The sequence below is a fragment of the Indicator indicator genome (assembly GCF_027791375.1).
Source record: "Indicator indicator isolate 239-I01 chromosome Z unlocalized genomic scaffold, UM_Iind_1.1 iindZ_random_scaffold_100, whole genome shotgun sequence".
Classification (NCBI taxonomy): domain Eukaryota; kingdom Metazoa; phylum Chordata; class Aves; order Piciformes; family Indicatoridae; genus Indicator; species Indicator indicator.
This window is the reverse complement of record NW_026539150.1, coordinates 92069-118291: the sequence shown is the minus strand read 5'-3', so window position 1 is coordinate 118291 and position 26223 is coordinate 92069. Positions and strand designations below refer to the sequence as shown.

At 45.9% G+C, this 26223-nt stretch overlaps 1 pseudogene; it reads left to right on the top strand.

Moving 5' to 3' along the window:
• The window catches only part of LOC128979961 (zinc finger protein 512-like), a 41105-nt pseudogene extending 18603 nt beyond the window's left edge, over nucleotides 1–22502 (top strand).
• The last annotated feature ends 3721 nt before the right edge of the window (nucleotides 22503–26223 follow it).

Below are 26223 nucleotides of genomic sequence, written 5' to 3'. Positions count from 1 at the left end.
CTCCTTCAGATTTCCATGAAAATCTAGACAGATAGTGAAATAATTCCTTACTCATAAATGTTCATAAATTACTTAATATCAGGGCATGGTAGATGAAGACAAATATGAAAAGAAAAGAATCTTAATGTCATGCAACTTATTTTGAGAGAGAAGCAAGTGGATGGCCTATGATAGTACGCTACTGGGGCTATTTAATTGCCAGGAAAGTGTTGGGAAGGTGGAGGAGGGAAGGGTGTGTTGTGTTAAGAATTTGTGTCTGGAAGTGACACTTTCAGGGATGAAGAGGGTGGAGAAAGATTTGCATGCGATACATTTTCTCTTAAGAAAACATGCAATGCCATCATTAAGATTCTAGATTTCATATTGACAGGAATATGAAGGATTTTTTATTTTATTGTTACAGGTAATGAAAATGAGAAAAAATAACCATCAAGTATATCTCCATTAAACCTAATACAGAATTACATATCTTCTTCCTATATTGGAATACACTTGATTGGCACAAACAAGTTTTTAAACTGATCACTTCTTTATGACTGCTAAGTTTTGACCCCTCTTTCTGTGGGGAAACTGTGTTTTGTTTCACAGTCTACAAATTCCAAGTTATTACCCATTAGAAATATTTTCCTCTTCTGTTTTGTGTTTAAAGCTCCCATCTCTAAATATGCCAATATGAAGATGATATATTTATCACATAGGAGTTAAGATAACATTCCTCTGTACTTAGGCTTTCTAACAACTTACCAAAATCATTGAGACATCTTACAGAATGGCATGCTCTCCAACACAAGTGCAAGGTAAACTGATTATAATCTGATATATAAAAAATCTGAGATTAAGATACATAAAACATATATGTATTTGGTTTTTTTCCTTGTGTATTTTTTGCTTATATGTGTCATCCAAGAAATAATTGTAAATAATCACCTCAATGCCTTTTTATTTTGTCTCAATATTCCTGGTTAACCTTTGTAAAGATATCAGTTGCATTATCACTTTTTTTCTTTAGTGAGTGAAGTCTGCAGACAGAGAAGATATTTATTCATGCAATTAATAGCAAAGTCTGAGACACTGACAGGAAAATGCCAAATGTCATGAACTACATTATGGTCAAAATATCTATAGAGAAGCAGCTGTGCTCTTAGTTTGTTTTATTCTAGCAAATACTTCACCAAAAATAATTTCATGTCTTCTTTTTTTTTTAATGGGAATGTTATTCATCAAGCATCTGACAGAAAGCTTTGGACAGTTGAAAATTCCCGCCCCCCCAATATTAAATTGCCAGACCAGCTCAGTTGGAAACAAATTAAACCGCATTTACAAGCAAACCTACAATTTCAAATGAAATTCAATGAATATATACAAAATATACAATGTTTACAGGTATTTACAATTTATAAACAGCACAAGAACCCCCCTGGACAACCAGGGGAGCTGCTAATAGCTTCCTCTTCCCTGCTCCCCTCTTTACCCCCCTGTACAGGGGAGAAAAGAAGGAGCAGAAAGCTGTTTGTTACACTTAGCCAAAACAAAGCAATGCAGCCAAGGTCAGCAAAGAGCCAGCAGAAGCACCAGCCAGAGTGAGGAAGCTGAAAAGAGAAAAAGATAGTTTACAGAACTGGCTTATGTTGGCAATTTGTCCAATAAGATTATTTAGAGCTTATTATTTTCCTTTTTATACCCAGTGGTGATTTGTTTACATTCTACTACTTTCTGTTCAAGATCTCTGGAAAATTTTCTAGGCACAGCCTGAAACTACCACAAAAGCCTGCTGCAATCACTAGAATGATTCCCACTAAATCCAGTGTTTTTCAGATTTGGGCCCAGATGACTCCAATCCTATTGTTCTTAGCAAAACCAGTTCACTCTAATAGCAAGTTATTCATCTGGATTGTGTGTCCCCTGCGGAAAACTTAGGCCTTAAAAGAAAAATTCGCAGTCTGAACAGCCCAGCAGCAAACCATGCCACCAGGAGTAAGATATGAGATGATTATTATACATTGTGAGTTTTTTAGTAGCATGATACACCCATCCTTATTTCAAGCAACACTAAAAATTTTACCACCAGCGTTAATCATAAATTCACACTAGTAGTGTGATGTGTTAATGTAAGTTGGGTTTTGAGGAAGAGCTTAGGCTCCTGGATTGTAAAAGTTCAGCTTCACCTGCCTACTGAGGTTCATATAACTGCAGTAGCAGTAGGTAAGGATTTGAATTTTACTTGGAAATATACTTTCAAAAGGGACAAAAGATTGTCAAAAGGATGTATTGTCAGTCTGCCTTTTGACAGACTTGTTCTTTTCCCTTGGCATTGATATGTAAAAGGAAGCCTTCTGTTGAATTTCTCCAGCATCTAAAAAAAAAAAAAGAAGTTGGATAAAGATCCTTTCCTTTCTTCCCCTAGCAGATTTTAAAGCCAAATCATTCACTGCATCCATACAGTGATTTGTGTTTACAATGCATGACTGTTGACTTTGGGTTGTGGTGAAAGGCAAACAATTTCTGCCTTTTAACACAGATGAATGTTCACTGAAGAATGCTTCAGTCAGGACTTCATCACTAATTAACCTGATTAAACAGTCCAGAAACAGAAACTGTGGTACCAGATTTCAGCAAGAGAAAACACGTTCTACATTTTAAATAACAAGTTACTGAAGTCAAGGGCTCATCAGCAATTCCTTAGCTCAGTATTGTTACCATAGTGTGTTTGCTGTTTGTTTAACATTTTGACAGATATTGATGACTAATTAACAAACCTGCTTACAGAACCCGTGGGAGAGTAGGCTATATTGCTGTGGTTAGCAGAGATAAACTTTTGATGCAAGAATTAGAGAGAGTATTTAGCCATATCCCCTTCCCAGTTGTGGCAAGGTCGAAATCTGACCTTGGCTGCCTAAGAAGCCCCTTATGCTAAAAACTTAAACTGGATTTACATGCTAAGAGGCACACGGGGACACATGGAAATTAGGTTTGCAGAAATGAGCAAACCTTGGATCTTCCTGCAATCTCTCACATCTGCTCGTATTAGAAGCTGGTTAAATATAGTGAATAGTATGATGTGGTTAGAAAACAGAAAGAATTTGCACAATTAACACTATTAAGGAATTGGAATTACCGAAATACCATTTCTTCTTTCCTACAGAAAATATGATGTTCCTTTCTACTTGTAAAGGAACCAAAACAGCTGCACAGAATGAGACAGAATTTGAAAGATTTAGTGAAGCTGCTTTTTCTTACCAGGAATATTCATTTATTAGTTATGACACATCTATTTTTCTTTCAAATTCTTTTAAGATGTGGAAGGTGAAGATTTAATAAACTTGAGATTGTAATAGAAAATGGAATTATTTTGGGATTTTCTTTGACTGGTTGATCTTTATCATGAAAAAGTTCAGGGTATTATAGAATCATAGAATCAACCAGGTTGGAAGAGACCTCCAAGGTCATCCAGTGCAACCTATCACCCAGCCCTAAGCAATCAATTAGACCATGGCACTAAGTGCCTCATCCAGTCTTTTCTTGAACATCTCCAGAGACAGAGACTCCACCACCTCCTTGGGCAGCCCAGTCCAATGACAAATCACTCTCTCGTCAAAAACGTCCTCGTAATATCTAGCTTATACAACCCCTGGCACAACTTGAGACTGTGTCCCCTTGTTCTGTTGCTCGTTGCCTGGGAGAAGAGACCAACCCCCACCTGGCTACAACCTCCCCTCAGGTAGTTGTAGACAGCAACAAGGTCACCCCTGAGCCTCCTCTTCTCCAGTCTAAACAACCCCAGTTCCCTCAGCCTCTCCTCATAAGGCTTGTGTTGCAAGCCCCTCACCAGCCTTGTCGCCCTTCTCTGAACATGTTCCAGTACCTCAACATCTCTCTTGAATTGAGAGGCCCAGAACTGGACACAGTAGTCAAGGTGTGGCCTGACCAGTGCTGAGTACAGGGGAAAAATAACCTCCCTAGTCTTTCTGGCTATGTTATTCCTGATACGGGCCAGAATGCCATTGGCTTTCCTGGCTGTCTTGGGCACACTGCTGGCTCATATTCAGCCTACTATCAATCAGCACCCCCAGATCCTTTTCTGCCTGGCTGCTCTCCAGCCACTCTGGCCCCAGCCTGTATCACTGAATGTGTAGAACCCTGCACTTAGCCTTGTTAAATTTCATTCCATTGGCCTCTGTCCACCCATCCAGCCTGTCCAGGTCCCTCTGCAGGGCCCTTCTACCCTCCAACAGATCAACACCTGCTCCTAACTTGGTGTCATGTGCAAACTTACTGATGATGGACTCAATCTCCTTGTCCAGATCATCAATAAAGGTATTGAACAGGATGGGGACCAACACTAATCCCTGGGGGACACCACTAGTGACTGGCTGCCAACTGGATGTGGCCCCCTTCACCACCACTCTCTGGGTCCAGCCTTCTAGCCAGCTCTTGACCCATTTCTGAGTGAATCTGTCCAAGCACGAGCTGCCAGCTTGGCCAGGAGCTTCTTGTGGCAGATGGTAACAAAGGCTTTGCTGAAGTACAGGCAGATTACATCCACAGCCTTCCCTGCATTCTCCAGGAGGGTAACCTGATCGTAAAATGAGATGAGGTTGGTCAGGCAGGACCTACTCCTCCTAAATCCATGCTGGCTGGGCCTGATCCCTTGACCATCCTGTAGGTTCCATGTGATTGTACTCAGGATGACCTGTTCCATAACCTTGCCTGGCACCGAGGTCAGGCTGACAAGTCTGTAATTTCCTGGTTCCTCCTTCCAGCCCTTCTTGTGGATGGGCATCACATTGGCCATCTTGCAGTTATCAGGGACCTCTCAAGTGAGCCAGGAATGCTCATAAATGATGGAGAGCAGCTTGGCCAGCTCATCTGCCAGCTCTCTCATTACCCTAGGGTGGACCCATCTGGTCCCATGGACTTGTAAGGATCCAAGTGGCTCAGCAGGTCCCTTACTGCTTCCTCCTGGATTACAGGGGGACTTTACTGGTCTTTGGGTCCATCTGCCAGTTCAGGAGGACAGCTGTCCAGAAGACAACCTGTCCCACTATTAAAGATTCTGGCAGAGAAGGTGTTAAGTACCTCTGCCTTTTCCTCATCTTTTGTTACTATATTCGCCTCGGCATCCAATAGAGTGGAGGCTGTCCTTGCCTCTTCTTTTGACAATATATTTATAGAAATATTTTTTATGCTCCTTTAGGGCAGTGGCCAGTGTAAGTTCTAAAACTTCTCTCTAATTCTTTTCCTACAAGACCTAGCAATGTCCTTGAACTCTTCCTGGGATACCTCCATTTTTTTCCAAAGGTGATACACCCTCTCTTTTCCCCTTAATTCCTTTAGAAGTTCCTTGCCCATCCAGTCCAGATGTCTTCCTCATCGTCTCTTCTTGCAGCACATTGGGACAGCCTGTTCTTGTGCCTTCAAGAGTACTTTCTTGAAGTAAGTACAGCCTTCCTGGACTCCTTTGTTTTTAATGGCTGCTTCCCAAGGAACTTTCTGAGTTAGTTCTTTAAATAAGCCAAAGTCTGCCCTTTGGAAGTCCATTGTGTAGGTTTTGGTGATGCCCCTCTTGGTTTCACTGTATATTGAAAACTCAATTATTTCATGGTCACTGGACCCCAGGCAGCCTTTGACCACCACATCTCCCACCAGCCCTTCGTAAACAGCAAGTCGAGCAGGGCTGCACCCCTGGCAGGCTCACGTAACAGCTGGGATAAGAAGCTATCCTCCATACACTCTAGGAACCTTCTAGACTGCCTCTTCTCTGCAGTGGTAAATTCCCAGCAGATGTCTAGCAGGTTAAAGTCACCCACAAGAACAAGGACAAGCGATCTCAAGGCAGCCTCCAGCTGCTTGAAGAATGATAAATCAACCTCTTCTTCCTGGTTGAGTGGTCTATAACAGACTGCAACCTAGATGTCAGACTTCTTGGCCTTCCCTCTAATTCTTACCCATAGTGACTCAACCAGATCATTCTTAATCTCTACTTCCATGCTGTCCAGAGCCTCTCCACCACCCCTTCTCCCTCTCCTGCCTCTCCTGAAGAGTCTGTAGCCATTGATTACAGTGCTCCATTTGTGAGAGTCATCCACCATGTTTCTGTGATGGTGACAACATCATAGTTTTCCTGCTATACCAAGGCTTTGTTGTGAAATGTAAATTCTCGCTGAATATAAGCGGTGGAGATATTTATAAAGGTGTAATAAATATTTATTAACACTATATTACAAGTGATGTACAACTGGTATTTACAGGTTCTACTATTCAGTCGGAAAGAATCAGTTCTGGAGAATGTATATATACAGGCACTTTAAATAGTTAAGGAAATCTGTATGTTTAGAAAGTGAAACTAAATTGGAGTGAGGTAGAGAGAGGGGGGCAGGGTGAGTGCTTGTCGGAATCAGCAAGCCCACAAACAGGCAGTTTGCACAAACTGCCACAGAAACTCTATGAAGAAATGTTCGGTTTACTCACTAACTGAAGAAATTTCTTGAGATTCTTTTCTTGATACTGTTTTATACTCCTGGAAATCGTATCACGGATGTATCGTATTAACGCGATTGAAATGGCACTGACCGCGTGGTGCCGTGCTGCGTGGTAGGGCTTCTCTCAGAACAAAGGATCGTGGAAGATTAATGGAGGCTTTGCAAGTCAGTTTGTCGGGTGTGCTGTGTAAACAAGCTTGCCGCTACAGGGGAAAACCCTTGTCACTGCGGTCGCAGGATATGGCCACAAGCGGTTTCTCTGCGAAGCTGGGGCGACCCTTTCCACGGTCTATGGAAGATCGGTTGGGACGGTGCTGGTCCTTTGGGCAGAAGCAGTGATTTGCGACAATGCACTTGAACGCTGCCGGTGCGAGTCCCGGGCAAAAGCGGATCTCTTGGCAGCAGAAGGCACGAGGCAAACACGGGTATACTCATGGGAACAGGTGCGGGTGTAAACACAAAGCACTGACCACAGATACCGGGCACGAAACACGGAACACGAGTTTATCAAAACAATCCCTATTTAACATTTGCCGCACAGACACTGGTCCAGTGAGCATCCTTGTTAAACAGAGAAATTGACCAATGAAATGATGTTTCACCAAATATAATGTGAGCATAACTTTTGAACAAAGCCAGCATGGGCATGTTGCCTGAGCGCCATTGTCCCAAATGACCCAGGAAATTGTCAGCTCAGACAAAGTGGTGCCCAGACTTTCCCCCCCACTCCAGAGGGGAGAGGGGGTTCCAGCTGGACACGTATGCTCACATCCTGCCACTTTAAGGACATAGCCTTGGGCACAGGCATCATTCACCACAGGCTTCCAGCTCCTCTTTTTTATTACGCATGCTGCATGCATTAGTGTACCTGCACTTCAGCTGGGCTGCTGGTTTTAGCCCTATCTCTGGCTTACCACCCTCAGTCTCCTTCAGTTCATCTCTAGTACTGTTGTGTTTAACCCACTCCTCCTTCAAGCCTTGTTGAAAGCCTTTTCAACAAGCCCCGCCAGCTTGTGTGCCAGGATCTTTCTCACCCTTTGAGACAGATGTACCCCATCTGTTGCTAGCAGACCCAGGGCCATATAAGGTTTCCCAAGATCAAAACCCCCAAAATTCTGTTAGTGGCACCATCCTCTGACTCACTGTGATGAAGAGGTTATTAAGTTATGAATTATGAAACATGAATTATGAAAAATGTATTTATTGATTATTAAAATCTTTATATAGATTCTAGTGCACGTTTGTGAAAACATATCACATAACTGGTTTAGTATGTACAATTTGACCCAATTAGAATATTTACAGAATTAATTTCTAATTAAGGGAACAAAGGGTGCAGTTCACAGTATCACAGCATCACAGTACGTCAGAAGATGGAAGGGACCCCAGAAGATCATCAGGTCCAACCCCCCTGACAGAGCAGGATCACTTAGGGTAGTTCACACAGGAATGCACCCAGGAGGGTTTTGAAAGTCTCCAGAGGAGACTCCACAACGCCCCTGGGCAGCCTGTTCCAGCGCTCCATCACTCTCACTGTAAAGAAGTTTCTCCTCTTGTGGATGTAAAATCTTCTGTGATCTAGTTTGAATCCATTGTTCCTTGTCTTATCACTGTAAACTGCCAAAAAGAGCCTGGCCCCCTCCACTTGACATCCACCCCTCAGATATTCATAGGCATTGATCAGATCCCCTCTCAGTCTTTTCTTCTCAAGACTAAACAGCTCCAGGGATCTCAGTCTCTCTTCATGGAGGAGATGCTCAAGTGCCCTAATCATCCTTGTGGCTTTCTGTTGGATTCTCTCCAGCAGATCTCTGTCTCTCTTGAACTCGGGAGCCCAAAACTGGACACAGTATTCCAGCTGTGATCTCACTAGGGCAGAGTAGAGAGGTAGAAGAACTTCCCTAGACTTGCTGGAGACACCTTTCTTGATACATCTCAGGATCCCATTGGCTCTCTTGCCACAAGAGCACATTGTTATTCCATGGGGAACTTGCTGTCTACCAGTATTTTGCGGTCAAGGGGAGGAGTATGTATTAATTACCCTGGCAAACATGTATAATAATGAATTATTTATTAATGAATTATGCCAAAACTCATTAAAAGGATCGTTATATGGTTGGAAGATATATTTACAATAGGAATTATGCAGTCTTAGGGCAAATATAAACTGTTCTATGAAAATTAGGAGGCGACAATTTGGGAAGAGAAGGTCCCTGAGAGCAGGTAGCGCTCAGTTGCAGCAGGGAGGAGGCTCAGTAAGAACCATCAAACCCAAAGGGTGGTGAATTAGTTACTCACAGCTAGATTCACCCATATAGGGATGTTGCTGCTGCTGCATTAGCTTTGGGGTGCTCAGCAGATTGCCAGCAGGAAAGGTTTACCGCGTGGTCCCAGGCTGATCTGGCTTCAACTGACCGTGGGAAGTTAACGACGCTCTTCACGACGGGCAGTTACTTGGTTCCTGGGTAAACTGAGGCATGGCACGATTCTGGTGGCAAGGGGAAGCAGGCTGAGGCGGCTCTGGCTTCTAGGCTTGTGGCATCTCCGGCTTGCACGTGTATAGCTCATGGCTTTATCCCAGGCTCTGGACCAGGCACTCGAGGCAGGGCAGGCAACTTGAGGTGGCAAGGCTTGAAGCAAGGCTTCAGCAGGCTTGAGCAAGACAAGGCAAGCTACCTAGCCACTTGTATATATGAAAATTTCCAGAGGTCAATTGGTCCAATGGGGTATTGAAGCTAACGTGTAGCTGCCCAGTGGAAAGGCATTCTGCCAGGTTATAACCATAAAAGGCAGAAGCAAGGATCTTGTATATGGAGAAGCAGTGGTCAGCTTATGTGCTCTCACCCCAGACAAACATCTTGTTTACCAGACAAGCAGGAGTCCTGTCCCCTTTGTTCCTTTTCCCACACTGCTCTGTTTTTCTGCAGGAAGGAGGGGAGAGAAAGGGACCCTGTCTAGACATCTTAAGGCCTGTCTGGATTTGTACTGGCCAATGTCATGGCACTACCATCACACAGCACTGCAAGGTCTTTCTCTGAGGAGCTGCTTTCCAGCAGGGCAGCCCCTAACCTGTACTGGTGCATGTTGTTGTTTCTCCCCAGATGCAGGACCCTGCACTTGTCCTTATTAAACTTCCTGAGGTTTGCCTGCACCCAGCTCTCCAGCCTGTCCAGGTCATGTTGGATGGCTGCACAGCCCGATGGGGTGTCAGCCAATCCCCCTAGTTTTGTATCATCAGTGAACTTGCTGAGGGTACTCTCAATGCCCTCATCCAGGTCGTTGATAAAGATATTGAACAAAACTGGACCCAGTACCGATCTCTGGGGGACACCACTTGCCACAGGCCTCCAAGTTGACTCTGTGCCACTGATAATGACCCTCTGAACTCTGTTGTGGAGCCAGTTTGCAATCCACATCACTGACCAGCCATCTATGCCACAGCTCCTGAGCTTTTCTATGAGGATGTTATGGGAGACAGTTCTGCCACTTGTCCACCAGGTGGTGACTCAACAAGACATTATCAATGCTATCAAAGGCAAGCTAGAGTGTCATGCAGCTAGGCACCTGTGCTTTGACCTGAGTGTTAGTGAATGTTGCACACATGAAAAGATACACTGTGTCTTTGTAGCGAAGTAAGAAGTAAGAAGCTGGGTTATGCTGGGTGCTTGCTGTCTGTATGGGGCTGGCCCAGGGCCGGTCTGTTCTAGGTGGGGGAAATTTCCACCATTTTTATTTCTTATTTTATATACTTATCACTGAAAACACAGTTTGTTTGATTTTTTTTTTTCATAAATAGTTTGTATTACTACATTTTTTTTTGACATTTCATGTATTTGAAAAGGTATTTTGAAGCAATTTAAATATATAGCTATTTTTTCTCCTAGAATAAATGTGATAAGCGTTAAACTGCCTATTCCTATAGACAATTCAAATAAAAATTTAAACTAGATTTTAAGGATATTCTCATTTAACACTAGCAGTTTTACTTTCTAACCTTTACTCCTGTTGACTGCTACAGCAAGAAAACAGATTTTCAATTCAAAGACAGTGTCTGGTCTTCACATATATTTAAAAACATTCTGATGTGAAAATTGTTGATCTTGAGAAAGTCTCCTTGTTAATATTTTCATTGTCTTATTTTCAGATAAGATTTTGATCAGGAAATTGCTTGCTTAAATTCCCGCATATCTGGAAAAGTTTAACCCCAATGAGCTATCAATTAGCATAACTTTTTTTTTCTGCTCAGGGACAACATATATATTCTTTGGAACCAGTTGTCCAGCTTGACAAGTTTTTCTCAATGATGCATGACTAAGCATAATAATTTTCATATTTACATGTGTAAAATTGTTCATATGGCACTTCTCAGAATCATAAAGAATTGCCAGCAAGTTTTTTGCTTTCGTTTTTATTCCTATACTTTCCCATCAAAGATTACTAGAAAGAGTTAGAATCTCTGAAACAGGAAGCTTAAGTAATGACAGTCTGAACTGATAAATCCACATTTTATGAGACCTTTCAATTTGTATTCAAAGAAATATATCTGCAAAGAAATGGAAAGAACTTCACTCAGATCCAACTATCTGCATTCTTTACTAGATTAATTCCAGGAACTTTGCATTGTGCTCATTCAAACTCTGTTTCTAAGTGTGGGTTGCACCCATGAATTAAACACATACAGTGAGAAATCTATGTTTACATAGCATTAAATATAACCTTTATAGATAAAAAAGTGTTTTCCTCATGGAATTTATGTTACTTTCTAAGTTCTTGTGTTATTACTTGTGTTGTTAGATTATTATTTACATTTTAGTTGTAGAAAGAACATGGCTAAAAAGGGTTTGAAACAATGTTTTGAATATCTCAGTGATGCCATATTCTCCTGTGGTGAATGATGCTTATGTCCAAAATTATGTCCAAATATTGCCAGGACATATGACTACATAGAATCATAGAACCTTAGAATCATAGAATCATAGAATCATAGAATCATAGAATCATAGAACCATAGAATCAAGAAGGCTGGAAGAGACCTCAAAGATCATCGAGTCCAACCTGTCACCCTAAACCTCATGACTATCTAAACCATGGCACCAAGTGCCACGTCCAATCCCCTCTTGAACACCTCCAGGGATGGTGACTCCACCACCTCCCTGGGCAGCACATTCCAATGGCCAACCACTCTCTCTGTGAAGAACTTTCTCCTCACCTCCAGCCTAAACCTCCCCTGGCGCAGCTTGAGACTGCGTCCTCTTGTTCTGGTGCTGGTTGCCTGGGAGAAGAGACCAACCCCCTCCTGGCTACAACCTCCCTTCAGGTAGTTGTAGACAGCAATGAGGTCACCCCTGAGCCTCCTCTTCTCCAGGCTAAACAGTCCCAGCTCCCTCAGCCTCTCCTCATAGGGCTTGTGCTCAAGGCCTCTCACCAGCCTCGTTGCCCTTCTCTGGACATGCTCCAGCAATTCAACATCTTTCCTAAACTGAGGGGCCCAGAACTGGACACAGTACTCAAGGTGTGGCCTAACCAGTGCTGTGTACAGGGGTACAATGACCTCCCTGCTCCTGCTGGCCACACTATTCCTGATGCAGGCCAGGATGCCATTGGCTCTCTTGGCCACCTGGGCACACTGCTGGCTCATGTTCAGGCGGCTGTCAACCAGTACCCCCAGGTCCCTTTCCACCTGGCTGCTCTCCAGCCACTCTGGCCCCAGCCTGTAGCTCTGCATGGGGTTGTTGTGGCCAAAGTGGAGCACCCGGCACTTGGATTTGTTGAATGCCATCATGTTGGACTCTGCCCATCTGTCCAGCCTGTCAAGGTCCCTCTGCAGAGCCCTTCTACCTTCTAACAGATCAACACCTGCTCCCAGCTTGGTGTCATCTGCAAATTTACTGATGATGGACTCAACCCCCTCATCCAGATCATCAATAAAGATGTTGAACAGGATGGGGCCCAGCACTGATCCCTGGGGGACACCACTAGTGACAGGCTGCCAGCTGGATGTGGCACCATTCACCACCACTCTCTGGGCTCGGCCCTCCAACCAGTTCCTAACCCAGCGCAGAGTGCTGCTGTCCAAGCCACAGGCTGCCAGCTTGGCCAGGAGTTTGCTGTGGGGGACAGTGTCAAAGGCCTTGCTGAAGTCCAGGTAGACTACATCCACAGCCTTTCCTACGTCCACCAGGCTGGTCACCTGATCATAGAAGGAGATCAGGTTGGTGAGGCAGGACCTGCCCTTCCTAAATCCATGTTGACTGGGCCTGATTCCTTGGCCATCCTTCAGGTGCGCAGTGATTGCCCCCAAGACAATCTGCTCCATGATTTTCCCTGGCACTGAGGTCAGGCTGACAGGCCTGTAGTTCCCAGGTTCTTCTGTCCGTACCTTCTTGTGGATGGGCGTCACATTGGCCAGTTTCCAGTCTTCAGGGACCTCTCCAGTGAGCCAGGACTGGGGGAAAATGATGGAGAGAGGCTTGGCCAGCTCATCTGCCAGCTCTTTCAGGATGAATCCCATCAGGTCCCATGGACTTGTGAATATCCAAGTGACTCAACAAGTCTCAAACTAATTCCACACGGATTTCAGGAGTACAACACTGCTCCTTGACCTCATCAACCAGTTCAGGAGGCCAGTTATCCTGAAGTCCTCCTGCCTTACTGTTGAAAATGGAGGCAAAGAAGGTATTTAGAATCTCAGACTTCTCCTCATCCTTAGTTACAATGTTACCCTCCACGTCCAATAAAGAGTGGAGGTTCCTCTTGCCCCTCTTTTTAGTATTAATATATTTTTAAAAATGCTTTTTGTTGTCCTTCACGGAAGCGACCAGTTTAATTTCTAACTGTGCTTTTACCTCTCTAATTTTTCTTCTACATGATCGAGCAACATCCACTAGCTGCCTCCCCCCCTTTCCAAAGATGATAAACCCTCTTTTTTTCCCTTAAATCCTTCAGGAGCTGCTTGCTCATCCAGGCCGGTCGTCTTCCCCGCCGGCTTGTCTTACGGCATGTGGGAACTGCCAGTTCCTGTGCCTTTAGGAGCTCCTGTTTGAAGTAGGTCCAACCATCCTGGACCCCTTTCTTCTTAAGGGCTGTTACCCAGGGAACTTTCCGAATAAGTTGCCTGAACAACCTGAAGTTTGCCCTCCCAAAGTCCAAAGTCAGGGTTCTGTTACTGCTCCTCCCTATCTCCCTGCATATTGAAAACTCCACTATCTCATGGTCACTGCACTCTAGACAGCCTCCAACCATCACATTTCCCACCAGCCCTTCTCTATTTGAGAACAGCAGATCAAGCAGAGCCTTACCCCTGGTAGGTTCACCTAAGAGCTGCATCAGGAAGTTGTCATCCATGCACTCTAGGAACCTTCTGGACTGTCTCCTCTCTGCTGAATTAAGTTCCCAGCAGATGTCTGGTAGGTTAAAGTCCCCCACAAGGACAAGGTCTGATGATCTTGAGGCAGCTTCCAGCTGCTTATAGAATATCTCATCGGCCTCCTCGTCCTGGTTGGTTGGTCTATAACAGACTCCAACCAGGATGTCAGTTTTGTGTGGCCTCCTTCTGATTTTAACCCACAAGCATTCAACCCTTTCATCCGCAGCCTCGAGTTCTGAGGCATCAAAGGATTCCCTAATATACAGGGCCACCCCTCCTCCTCTTCTTCCTTGCCTGTCTCTCCTAAAGAGCTTATAACCCCCCAGTGCGGTACTCCAATTGTGAAAATCGTCCCACCATGTTTCTGTGATGGTAACTACATCATAGTTCTCCTGGTGAACCAAGAGTTCCAGTTCCTCTTGTTTGTTGCCCATACTGCATGCATTGGTGTACATGCACTTCAGCTGGGCTGCTGATTCCACCAGTTTATGTGGTCCTCCCTCCTCTCCAGGGAGACTGGTTTCCTCACCCACCCCCTTCAGACCTAGTTTAAAGCCCTCCCAATGAGTCCTGCCAAGCCCAGTGCCAGCACCCTCTTACCCTTTCTAGATAAATTCAACCCATCTTGGTCCAGCAGGTCAGGTGCAGTAAGAGTTGCCCCGTGATCAAGGAAGCCAAAATTCCGCTGCTGGCACCATCTCCTAAGCCAACTGTTGATGGTGTGGGTTTTCCTGTTCCTCTCAGTGTACACCACAGCTGCTGAGGGAACTGAGCAGAACACCACTTGAGCTCCTGCCCCGTCAATTGATTTCCCAAGGGCCTTAAATTCCTTTTTAATCTTCCTGGTGCTGCTCTTTTCAATTTCTTCACTTCCAGCCTGGATTACCAGCAATGGGTAATAGTCAGAGGGCTGGATTAGTTTAGGTAATCCTTGGGTGATGTCCCTCACCCGGGCCCCAGGTAGGCAGCACACCTCCCTATGGGATGGGTCGGGACGACATATGGGTCCCTCTGTTCCCCTCAAGAGAGAGTCTCCAATAACTATAGCCTTTCTCTTTTTCTTTGTAGCACTGGTCCTTAAGGTTTGGGGGGGCTGCTTCGTCTTTGGCATCTCCTTGATGGGTTCCTCTACAATACTCTCATCCATATTGCCCTCAGCCTGCAGAGTCTCATAGTTATTGCTCAAGGGCAGCAGGGGAGGGGAAGAGGGTCGGGGTGCATTCCCTTTGCTTCCCCTGACAGGGACCTGTATCCGTCCTCCACTGCTCCCCTCAGCTGGAGGGGGTTTCAAAGCCTGTTCCCATATATCCAACTCCCTTTCACATTCTCGTATGGTCCTGAGCCTTGCTACCTCCGCTTTCAGCTCAGCCACTTCATCCTTCAGCTCAGCTACCAAATTTAAGAGAAAATTCACCTGGTCACACCTGACACAGGTGTCTCCTTCACCCTCCACACCAAGTGCCAGGCTCGAACACTCACTGCAGCTAGAAGCCTGAACACCAGCATGCTTGTAGAGAGACTCAGTCTGGGAACCTACTGCATGTTTAACACCCTTTGTCCGAGTTGTTACCATGGTAGGTACCTGCTGGCAAGAGATCTTGAGATCGGAGATTTTATTGAGAGGGGTTTTTTTTTGTTTGTTTGTTTGTTCTTTTTTTGGGCGTGTTTTTTTTTTTCCCACCTGCATCCTGTCAGCTGACCTGGCACGTGCAACCAGGCAAGAAGCCTATAGCTCACCAGCCAAAATGGCGTCGCGCGCTCAGCTCCGCCGGGTTTTAAACATTCCCGCGGCTGACGTCACAATCCCGAGCAGGCACGCGAGAGGACGACCGCTGGTTGTCGCTCTCTGCCAGGGTCCTTCCGCCCCGCAAACCCCGAAAAGAAACGAAAAGAGAGAGAACCCAAAGCAGGCACAGCGGACCCGGTGTCGATCCTGATCAGCTCACCAGCCAAAATGGTGTCCAATGTACATGTTTTGTTCAAACCCCCTCTTACCTCTCCCTTCTGGAGGGGGGTGGAATTTTGGCACCAAATTAACAAAGGAACATGGCTTCAACAAGTCCAGGTAAACAACCTGCCTGGGCATGTTTTCCACGTCTGTGGTGAACAAAGTTTACGCAATTTACTTGTGCTTATCTTGCTCATGGCATATGCTTATACTATATTTGGTAAAACACCACTCACCTGGAAGGGGCATTAATGAACCAGCTAAACTGTTTGGCCACTGCCCTTTCTTCTCCCTCCCTGTTGCAGCAGTTCAGGTTTGAGGTTAAGGAGCCAATAGGCAGGCATGGTTGAGGCTGCGGGGGGGCGGGGGGGGGGGTTTGGAAGCTGGACCCCGTGCCTCACATTTCACATAGAAAACTGCATGTGTCAGAGGCTAGTCAAGAAGGGGTGTACAGTTTGCCCACCATAAAGAACTTTGAACTGATTGGCTCTATTTGAAAGGTAATCTGCCATTGGGCCGTCCAGTTTTCAAAAGGGGAATTTATAGGGGATGATTTGAAAGCCGACACCCTGTTCCTTAGCGGGATTCGAGACAGTGACAAGCATCCACTTTGTGCTTGTCTTCAGGGTGATTACCTGCTATTGTCCTAGCAGCAGCGTGTTGAGTTCCAAGCCACACCACAGCAGCGTGCTCTCTCTCTCTCTCTCCCTCACTTCCTCCAATTTGGGATTTGTTTTTGGATTATCCCTGCCCTTTGGAATACAAGTTGGAGCTCTGTGCATCTCTTCGTTTGACAAAAGTTTTGGTGACTAGAAGCTCAGTGGTTTGTGAGTTACTAAAGCTAATTTACTTGGTTATGTCTAAAGTTCACAGACTGTTTCTCTGTGCTTTAACTCCACAGCGAGGCCAGGAGGGTCTATCCTGCCTCCCGTTTGTTTTTGCATTATGTTTCCAGTTTGTTCCTCTGTATTCCAAGTTTCTGATTTTTCTAGACTGTTATTCCATTGTTCATTAATGTCCTATCCTGTGTAATCAACCTATCATTGACTGGGCAAATGAACCTGGATCAAATTATCTCAGAAAAATAATTTTTGATATCTAATAAATCATATTCATATTTTTATCACATTTCTGGCTTATAAATTTGATCATAAATCATATCAGAATGGCACAGCAAATGTCTTGGTGCCCAACTGTGATGGTTTTACACAGATTAGGTTATGAATTAACAGTCTCAGACTTGGAATGGGTGAAACAAAATTGTAAAAATGTGGAGAACATTGCTGGTAAATTAGCTGATGCTGACAGTGATCCCGTCAGGATTTTGGGAGCCTGTATTATCCAAGGGCTAGCTGAATTTAGCATTTATGAGGAAAAAATCTGAATTTTTGAAGAGAGGATTTTTCGTTTGGAGAAAGACCTAGAAAGGTCGGAGGCAAACCATACGAGTCTTGCTGATTTATTCACGCTGCAAATCAAGAAGTCCAGTGCTGCCTTTAAAGCAATCGCAGAGTCAAGCACTAGTTCTAATCCTAGCTAGTCTGAGGGTTCAGTGGAAAGCTTTTCCAGACCACGCAGTCCCAACACAGTCCGGGATCACAGTCCCTGGTGCCGTCTTTTTACGAACTGCCTGAACCTCGATCCCGTGAACAGGATTTTAAAGGGACATACCCTAAAAAGGTGTCTTTCAGGAGGGTACAAGATTTTGATCACCTTATTGCTAAAGGCACATTGGCTTTGTCCTTAGCTCAAGGCTCAGTGCTGCAGAATCTTGCCATGGTGCGCCCAGCCGTTCTGGGCTTCTGAGTCACTGCGACTGGCCACTCCACTGGTCCCATCTGCAGCGTACCCTGTGCCAAGCCCCTATGTCATTTGGGTTCTGAGTCACTGCGACTGGCCACTCCACTGGTCCCATCTGCAGCGTACCCTGTTCCAAGCCCTTATGTCCCACATACAGCAGATTATAATTTAACTGCCCCACTGGCTGCATACTCAGCCTATCCTGAGACAAGACCATACATCCCACAGGTGGCAGATTACAAATTAGCCGCTCCTCATGTCACTCATTCCATGCCAAGCCCATACATGCTGCACGGAACAACTCTGAACTCGGATGTTCAGTTCAGTGTTCCAGCCACTCATGCACTCAACCCAGCCACTGGATGTGAAATAAGTCCGTCCACAGCTCACCCAAGAGATAAAGGCTTTCAGGTGAAGGATTGTGAACTGGACTTTGCCTCAGCACTGCTGAGCGTGGCCCCATGCATTTTGCTACCATCCACATGTCCAGACCCAGCCTCAGTGACTGCATACACTGTGCAGCACCTGCCAATCCAGCAGCAAGTCTATCTGCAAACTAGACTCCCAGTGTAACCTGACCTAGGAACGGTCGCAGCTGTGGACAAGCGGCAAGCTTTTGGCCAGCCAGGGCTCACCCTAGGTTTAGCGACTGTGGTGATTAGGGATAGAGGATGATTGTTATTGTTTATGAATTATGAAATATGAATTATGAAAATTATTATGTATAAATTACTAAAATTATTAATAACTGATTAATCACTGTATCTATATTGATTCAAATGCACAGTTGTAAAAATATAGTCCATAACTGGTTCAGTATGTACAATTTTACCCAATTACAGTATTTACATAATCGATTTCTTATTAAGGGATCAAAAGGTGCAGTTCCGCCACTTGTCCACTAGATGGAGACACTTGCGGCTGCTAACTGTGTACAAAGATATTTATGTTATCATGAGGCAAGTCAATCTGGAAATATCACGTGGCTACGTGCGGGCTCCTTGAATAGAATGTTACTGAATGTTGCACACATGGAAAGATATATTCTGTCTTTGTAGTGAGGTAAGTTGCTGGATTATGCTGGCTACTCGCTGCCTGTCAGCTGGCTGCTGGCTGCCTGTCTGCCTGGGGCTGGTCCTATCTGGGCAGCAACTTTCTTTTTCCTCCCGCCTCCACAGGTAGGGGCAAGACTTTCTTTCTCCTCCCACAGCCGCGGAGGGGTGAGGCTTTCCACAGTCAGTGGTTTCCCTTAGCAGAGTTGGAGCAGCTACCTGAATGGAGAGTTGGCCCTGCAGGGCCGGTTCAGAGGAGCAGTCCTCATGATCAAGGTGATGGTTCCTGGTGGGTGGGGTCGGCCGCCTCTGATCCTGGAGACGGGTTTCGGGGGAGGGGTGAGGTGAAGCGGTGCTTCTCCCTCAGCTCAGCTTGAAGTGAGCTGACTATGCCGAATCTCTCGGTGACTGCTCCCATTAAGGTGACACTGCAGTCTTTGACTTGATCTCAACAGAGAGGATATTTTCTCTCTCTCAGGAAATCCCAGGTTACATTACCCTGACAGTACAGGGCATGTAGTTGTTTACCCCTCAGGAGACAGGTTGGCGCTTGGGCCTTTATCCTCCTTTCCTGAAAGGAGGGTGGAAAGGGGGGACTTACCAAAACACATTGGGACAAATTTGCTGGTGTTCTGGGGCATAATTCTGAGCATATGGTGCCTTCACCACACAACACAGATGACTCCAGCTCTGAGGAGGAAGTCACGCTGTGGCACATTCGTCCCATTATTAAGCAGGAAGTTACAGCAGCCCGTAAACGGCCACGGGACTACCAGCACTCATATTCGCCCTTATTCAGCTGATCAGTTGAGCAAATTACAGGAAAAATTTTCCCAAGAGCTAGGTGAAACAGTTACTGACTTTCTGTATAGAGTTTCGGCCATTGGCGGTGATCTTGTTTTCCTGAGTGCCGAAGAAGCTAATACAGACTGGGGACCGGATGTGTTTTTGAGTCCAGGTCCACATGGGAATTATTCCCTAACTGCCTGAATCGCTCATTGGGCTGGGGGCATAGACACCCCTTAAAGAGAGGAACCCACAGTCACAACGGTAGAGACCTCAGCTGAACTGTCTGCGGCAATTCAAAAAATGTCTTGCGTTCAAGCCATGCATGAATGAGGGCTCCATGCGTCTCCTTTAAATGCACCCATTAACCCCAAAAGGCTTAAAGCTCTTATTCAAGGAGTGCCCAACGCCTTTAAGGGATGTTTGATTGATTGAATGGAGCAAGTTAAACAGGCAGTTAAAAGGAATAAGCAATATAACGATTCCCGGGAGCAGATCCCCACATGGAAGGAACTGTTAAAGGACTTGTCAAATTATGGTGATCTTGTTGGTTATCCAGTTAAAGTACCCTCTGGGAATAGATATTGTGCTGTCACCCATAAAGCCAGCCACAGAGTGTCACGTCGTAACGAAAAGCGAGAAGTGTGCCAAACACAGACACTTTCCCACAAAAGTCCAAACAGCAGCCCAAACCAGCACAGCTGGCACACCAGGAAAAACTGAGGATGGGACTCCAAACAAAAGCAAGCTTCACTGACTAGAGACTGGCTCCAGCTCTTTCCTTAGTGGTGCCTGAATATATATTAAAGTCCCAGAATATGTTGCAGGTTAAGTCAATGGTTCTTAGGACTCTGAATGGAGGTGCTAAATAGAAGCAAAGATGTAGTGGCAGCAGTGGAGACCAGGGAAATAGCAACAGTTCCTCCACTGCAGATTCCCCTGTTGGTGTAGACAACCCATTCACACCCTATCACCAGAGTTCCAAGGAGGTATCAAAAAACTAAGTACTGCGGTGATTGCCACAGGCCTCTCTCATGGGATGGTATATGCCTTGCAATGGTCCGATAATTTGGAAACTTTTGTTTTAATTCCAACAGGACCAACCGGAACTGCCATTAAATTTCTCATTGATACTAGTGCACAAATCAGCGTCTTGAATATGCAGCAGACAAAGGGACTGGGAATACAACTGTCACACAGAAGAATTAAAATTGGTGGTGTCACAGATACACCCACTATTTGCCATTGGCCAAGGCAAGATTATGGTTCCCAGGTGACAAGCATAGCACCTTGACAGAGATTGCCTTGAGCCCTTACCCAGGGTTTGATGTTCTGGTCGGCAAAAGATGGTATCTCCCTGATGGTTCCCTGTGGTCTTTTGGTTTCTATGGCACAGAGGGAAAGGGAGCAAAGGCTGTTTATATTAACACTTTGCACATTGCTCCTGCTTTACCTCAGTCTAGCATCACCTGCATTAATCAGCATCCTTTACCAGTGTCAGCCAGACAAGGCATCTCAGAAGCGATTGCAGACCTGGAGCAGAGGCAGATCATCAGCAGTATGCATTCACCTTACAATTCTCCAATTTGGCCAGTGCAAAAGCCTGATAGATGGTGGCGACTCACAGTTGACTACCGGCGACTGAATAACAATACAGCCCCTCTCACTGCAGCAATCCTGAGCCTAACATCCATGGTAACAGCCATTCAAGATGCATCCCACACCTGGACGGCTGTGATGGACATCAAGGACATGTATTTCATGGTCCCACTGCTAGAGAAAGACAAGCCCCAGTTCGCCTTCACATGGCAAGGTATCCAATATATATTCAATCGTTTATCACAAGGGTACAAACATTCAGGTACTGTTGTACACAATGCACTAGCAGCTCTGCTTGACACTGTCATGGTCCCAAAGGGCACCACTATTTGCCAATATATAGATGACGTTTTGGTGGGCGGAAGTGACAGAGACCAAGTGGGAGAAGTAGCTGCAGCCATATGGGAATTGTTAACCAATAAGAGACTACACATTCCACCAGCTAAGTGTCAAGGCCCAAGCCATGACAGCAAATTTCTTGGCTTCTGGTGAGTAGCAGGTGCAGTAGTGGTGCCGGAGGATATTCTGGAATCCATTGAGAAGGGACAAATACCCAGTGACAAAAGGGAGCTACAGAGGCTATTGGGTACCTTGGGTACCTTGGGCTATTGGAGAAAGCATATCCCAGGCTTCTCCGTAATAGCACGTCCCTTATATGACTTGCTGAAAAAGCATAAAGTCTGGAACCCAAGGCATACAGAGAGCTTAAACATCCTGAAGGATGAGCTTCAGACGTTCCAGAAGCTAGGCCCTCTACACCCACAAGATGCCCTTAGAGTCAAATGGGGCTTTTCTTAGTAAACCTCATATTGTGAGATATTCCAGAAGGGACCCAATGGCCCAAATAGAGCCCTGCTGTTCTCCTCTACGGCACTCAGGGACACCGAGAAAAGATACTCAGAATGGGAGAAGGGACTTCTTTCCCTTACCAGGGTTGTCAAAGAAGCAGAAAAACTTCTCACTACACAAGACGTGGCAGTGCAAAGCCCTTTTCCTTTGCTCAAATTAGTCCTACAGGGATCTTCCTCACCTGGAGGAATAGCCCAAAAGGCCACTGTGAGGAAGTGGTATGCCTATTTGGTAGGGATTGGACAGCTCATGTCATTAAGAGAAGGCCCAACCAAAGTGTCCAAGTTACAGCAACCTGTGAATCCAGATATAGCTCTTCTAGGTCAGCCCTGAGACCTTCTCCAATTCAGTTAACACCTGAAGTGACCACATACTCTGACTCTGAGGGAGTGTGATTTACAGATGCATCCTCCTCTCAAGTAGGATCGCAGTGGTACCATAAGGCTGCTGCTATGGAGGTTGGTACTGACAGGACTGTTACTGAGGAGGGTGAAGGTAGTGCACAAGTAGGAGAGCTGCTTGCACTTCTGTTAGCCATCGAGAATGATGTCAAAGCCGTGTACACTGACTCTTGCACCTTCAAAGGAGCCACAGAGTGGATTTGCCAATGGGAAGTGAACTAGTGGGATATAGGTAGCACCAAAGTCTGGTGAGCTTCAGACTGGCAGAGGCTACTGGAGATAGGCCAGTCAAGACCCACCATGGTGGGATGGGTCAAAGGACACTCCAAGCAAGACATCCTTGCTGTGAAGTAGAACCAGCAGGTGGATGACCTGGCACACATCCATGTGGTGAGTATTGAGGGGAAAGATTGGGAGAGGCTGGCTGAGTGGCTTCACATCAAAAGGGGTCACTCAGGCAAGGCCAATCTCTTCTACAAGTGCATATCTCGTGGATGGCCAGTTTCCATGGCGACATGTGAAACCATCATTTCAGCCTGTCCTCAGTGTAGGATCTGGCTGAAGGCAAATCACTCAAACTTAGCTCCAGCCCAACATATCAGGCAGGATAAAACTCTATGGGGTACCTGGCAGATTGATTATGTTGGTCACCTCAGACCATCACATGGAAAGAAATACATACTGGTTGGTGTAGAAGTGATATTCGGCTTAACCATGGCCACTGCTAGCAGTAGTGCCACAGGAGTCCAGACCATTAAGGTTCTAAAACATTTAGTTTGGTATTTAGTATTTTGCCCATGCCTGAATACATACAGAGTGACAATGAGTCACAATTTACTGTGGCTGTAGTGTAAGACTGGGCACAAGGTGAAGAAGGAAAGGGTTGAAACCTGATCTCCTTCTCCAACCTGATCTCCTTCTATGATCAGGTAACTAGCCTGGTGGACGTGGGAAAGGCTGTGGATGTAGTCTACCTGGACTTCAGCAAGGCCTTTGACACTGTCCCCCACAGCAAACTACTGGCCAAGCTGGCAGCCTGTGGCTTGGACAGCAGCACTCTGCGCTGGGTTAGGAACTGGTTGGAGGGCCGAGCCCAGAGAGTGGTGGTGAATGGTGCCACATCCAGCTGGCAGCCTGTCACTAGTGGTGTCCCCCAGGGATCAGTGCTGGGCCCCATCCTGTTCAACATCTTTATTGATGATCTGGATGAGGGGGTTGAGTCCATCATCAGTAAATTTGCAGATGACACCAAGCTGGGAGCAGGTGTTGATCTGTTAGAAGGTAGAAGGGCTCTGCAGAGGGACCTTGACAGGCTGGACAGATGGGCAGAGTCCAACATGATGGCATTCAACAAATCCAAGTGCCGGGTGCTCCACTTTGGCCACAACAACCCCATGCAGAGCTACAGGCTGGGGCCAGAGTGGCTGGAGAGCAGCCAGGTGGAAAGGGACCTGGGGGTACTGGTTGACAGCCGCCTGAACATGAGCCAGCAGTGTGCCCAGGTGGCCAAGAGAGCCAATGGCATCCTGGCCTGCATCAGGAATAGTGTGGCCAGCAGGAGCAGGGAGGTCATTGTACCCCTGTACACAGCACTGGTTAGGCCACACCTTGAGTACTGTGTCCAGTTCTGGGCCCCTCAGTTTAGGAAAGATGTTGAATTGCTGGAGCATGTCCAGAGAAGGGCAACGAGGCTGGTGAGAGGCCTTGAGCACAAGCCCTATGAGGAGAGGCTGAGGGAGCTGGGACTGTTTAGCCTGGAGAAGAGGAGGCTCAGGGGTGACCTCATTGCTGTCTACAACTACCTGAAGGGAGGTTGTAGCCAGGAGGGAGTTGGTCTCTTCTCCCAGGCAACCAGCACCAGAACAAGAGGACGCAGTCTCAAGCTGCGCCAGGGGAGGTTTAGGCTGGAGGTGAGGAGAAAGTTCTTCACAGAGAGAGTGGTTGGCCATTGGAATGTGCTGCCCAGGGAGGTGGTGGAGTCACCATCCCTGGAGGTGTTCAAGAGGGGATTGGACGTGGCACTTGGTGCCATGGTTTAGATAGTCATGAGGTTTAGGGTGACAGGTTGGACTCGATGATCTTTGAGGTCTCTTCCAGCCTTCTTGATTCTATGATTCTATGATTCTATGAAACCAGTCTCTCCAGACAAGAGACTGAGAGTGGTAAGCGGGTGTCAGGGGTGAAACCAGCAGCCCAACTGAAGTGCATGTACACTAATGCATGCAGTATGGGTAACAGACAAGAGCCTTGGTACAGCAGGAAAACTATGATGTACTCCCCATCACAGAAACGTGGTGGAATGACTCACATGACTGGAGTGCAATAATTGATAGCTACAGTTTCTTCAGGAAAAACAGGCAAGGGAGGTGGGGGGGAAGACTGGCCCTCTACATTAGGGAGGATCTAGACACCATTGAACTAGAGATTAAGGATGATCAGATTGAGTGCCTGTGGGTGAGATTTAGAGGGAAGGCCAAGAAGTCTGACATCCTGGTTGGAGTCTGTTATAGACCACCCAACCAGGATGAAGAGGTTGGTGAATTATTGTATAAGAAGCTAGAGGCTGTGTCAATATCATCAGACCTTGTTCTCATGGGTGACTTTAACCTGCCAGGTATCTGCTGGAAGCTTAACACAGCAAAGAGGAGGCAGTCTAGAAGGTTCTTAGAGTGTATGGAGGATAGCTTCTTGTCACTACTGCTGTGTAAGCCTACCAGGGGTGAAGTTTTGCTTGACTTCTTTTTACAAATAGAGGAGGGCTGGTGGGAGATGTGGTGGTCGGAGGCTGCCTGAGGACCAGTGATCATGAAATAATAGAGTTTTCATATGTAGTTAAATTAAGTGATTGCCCATTGGAATGGGCTGCCCAGGGAGATGGTGGAGTCACTGTCCCTGGAGATCTTCAAGAAAAGACTGGATGAGGCACTTAGTGCCATGTCTAGTTGATTGGATAGGGCTGGGTGATAGTTTGGACTGGATGATCTTGGAGGTCTCTTCCAACCTGGTTGATTCTATGATTCTATGATTCTGTGATTCGATGATTCTAAAAGGGGCAACAACAAAACCTCCATTCTGGACTTCCAGAGGGCAGACTTCAGATTACTTAAGGAACTGACTCAGAAAGTACCTTGGGAAACAGACCTTAAAAACAAAGGGGTCCAGGAGGCCTGGATCTACTTGAAGAAAGAAATCTCGAAGGTGCAGAAACAGGCTGTCCCAACGTGCCAGAAAAGGACCCTCTGAGGTAGATGGCTGGCCGGGATGGACAATGAGCTTCAGAACAAATTAAGGGGAAAAAAGAGGGTGTATCATCTTTGGAAAAAAGCGGAGGTAACCCATGAAATGTTTAAGGATGTTGCTAGGTCATGTAGGAAAAAAATTAGAGAGACAAAAGCCCATTTAGAACGTTGACTGACCACTGCTGTGAAGGACGATAAAAGAGTGTTTTTATAAATATATTAATGGCAAAAGAAGGGGCAAGGACAACCTCCACTCCTTAATGGACATGAAGGGAAATACAGTAGTAAAAGAGGTACTTAATGCCTTCTTTGCCTCAATTTTCAATAGTAGGATAGAATGTATTCCAGACAACTGGTCTTCTGAGCTGGCAGATGGAAACAGGGAGCAGTATAGTACCCCTGTAATCCAGGAGGAAGAAGTTAGAGACCTGCTGAGCCACTTAGATCCCCACAAGTCTATGGGACCAGATGGGATCCATCCTGGGGCAATGAGAGAGCTGGCAGATGAGCTCACCAAGCTGTTCTCCACCATTTTTCAACAGTTCTGGCTCACTGAAAACATGCCAGATGACTGGAAGCTGGCCAATGTGATGTCCAGCCACAAGAAAGGCTGTAAGGAGGAGCTAGGGAATTGCAGACCTATCTCAGTGCCAGGAAAGATTATGGAACAGGTCTTCTTGAGTGCAATCACACAGCACCTACAG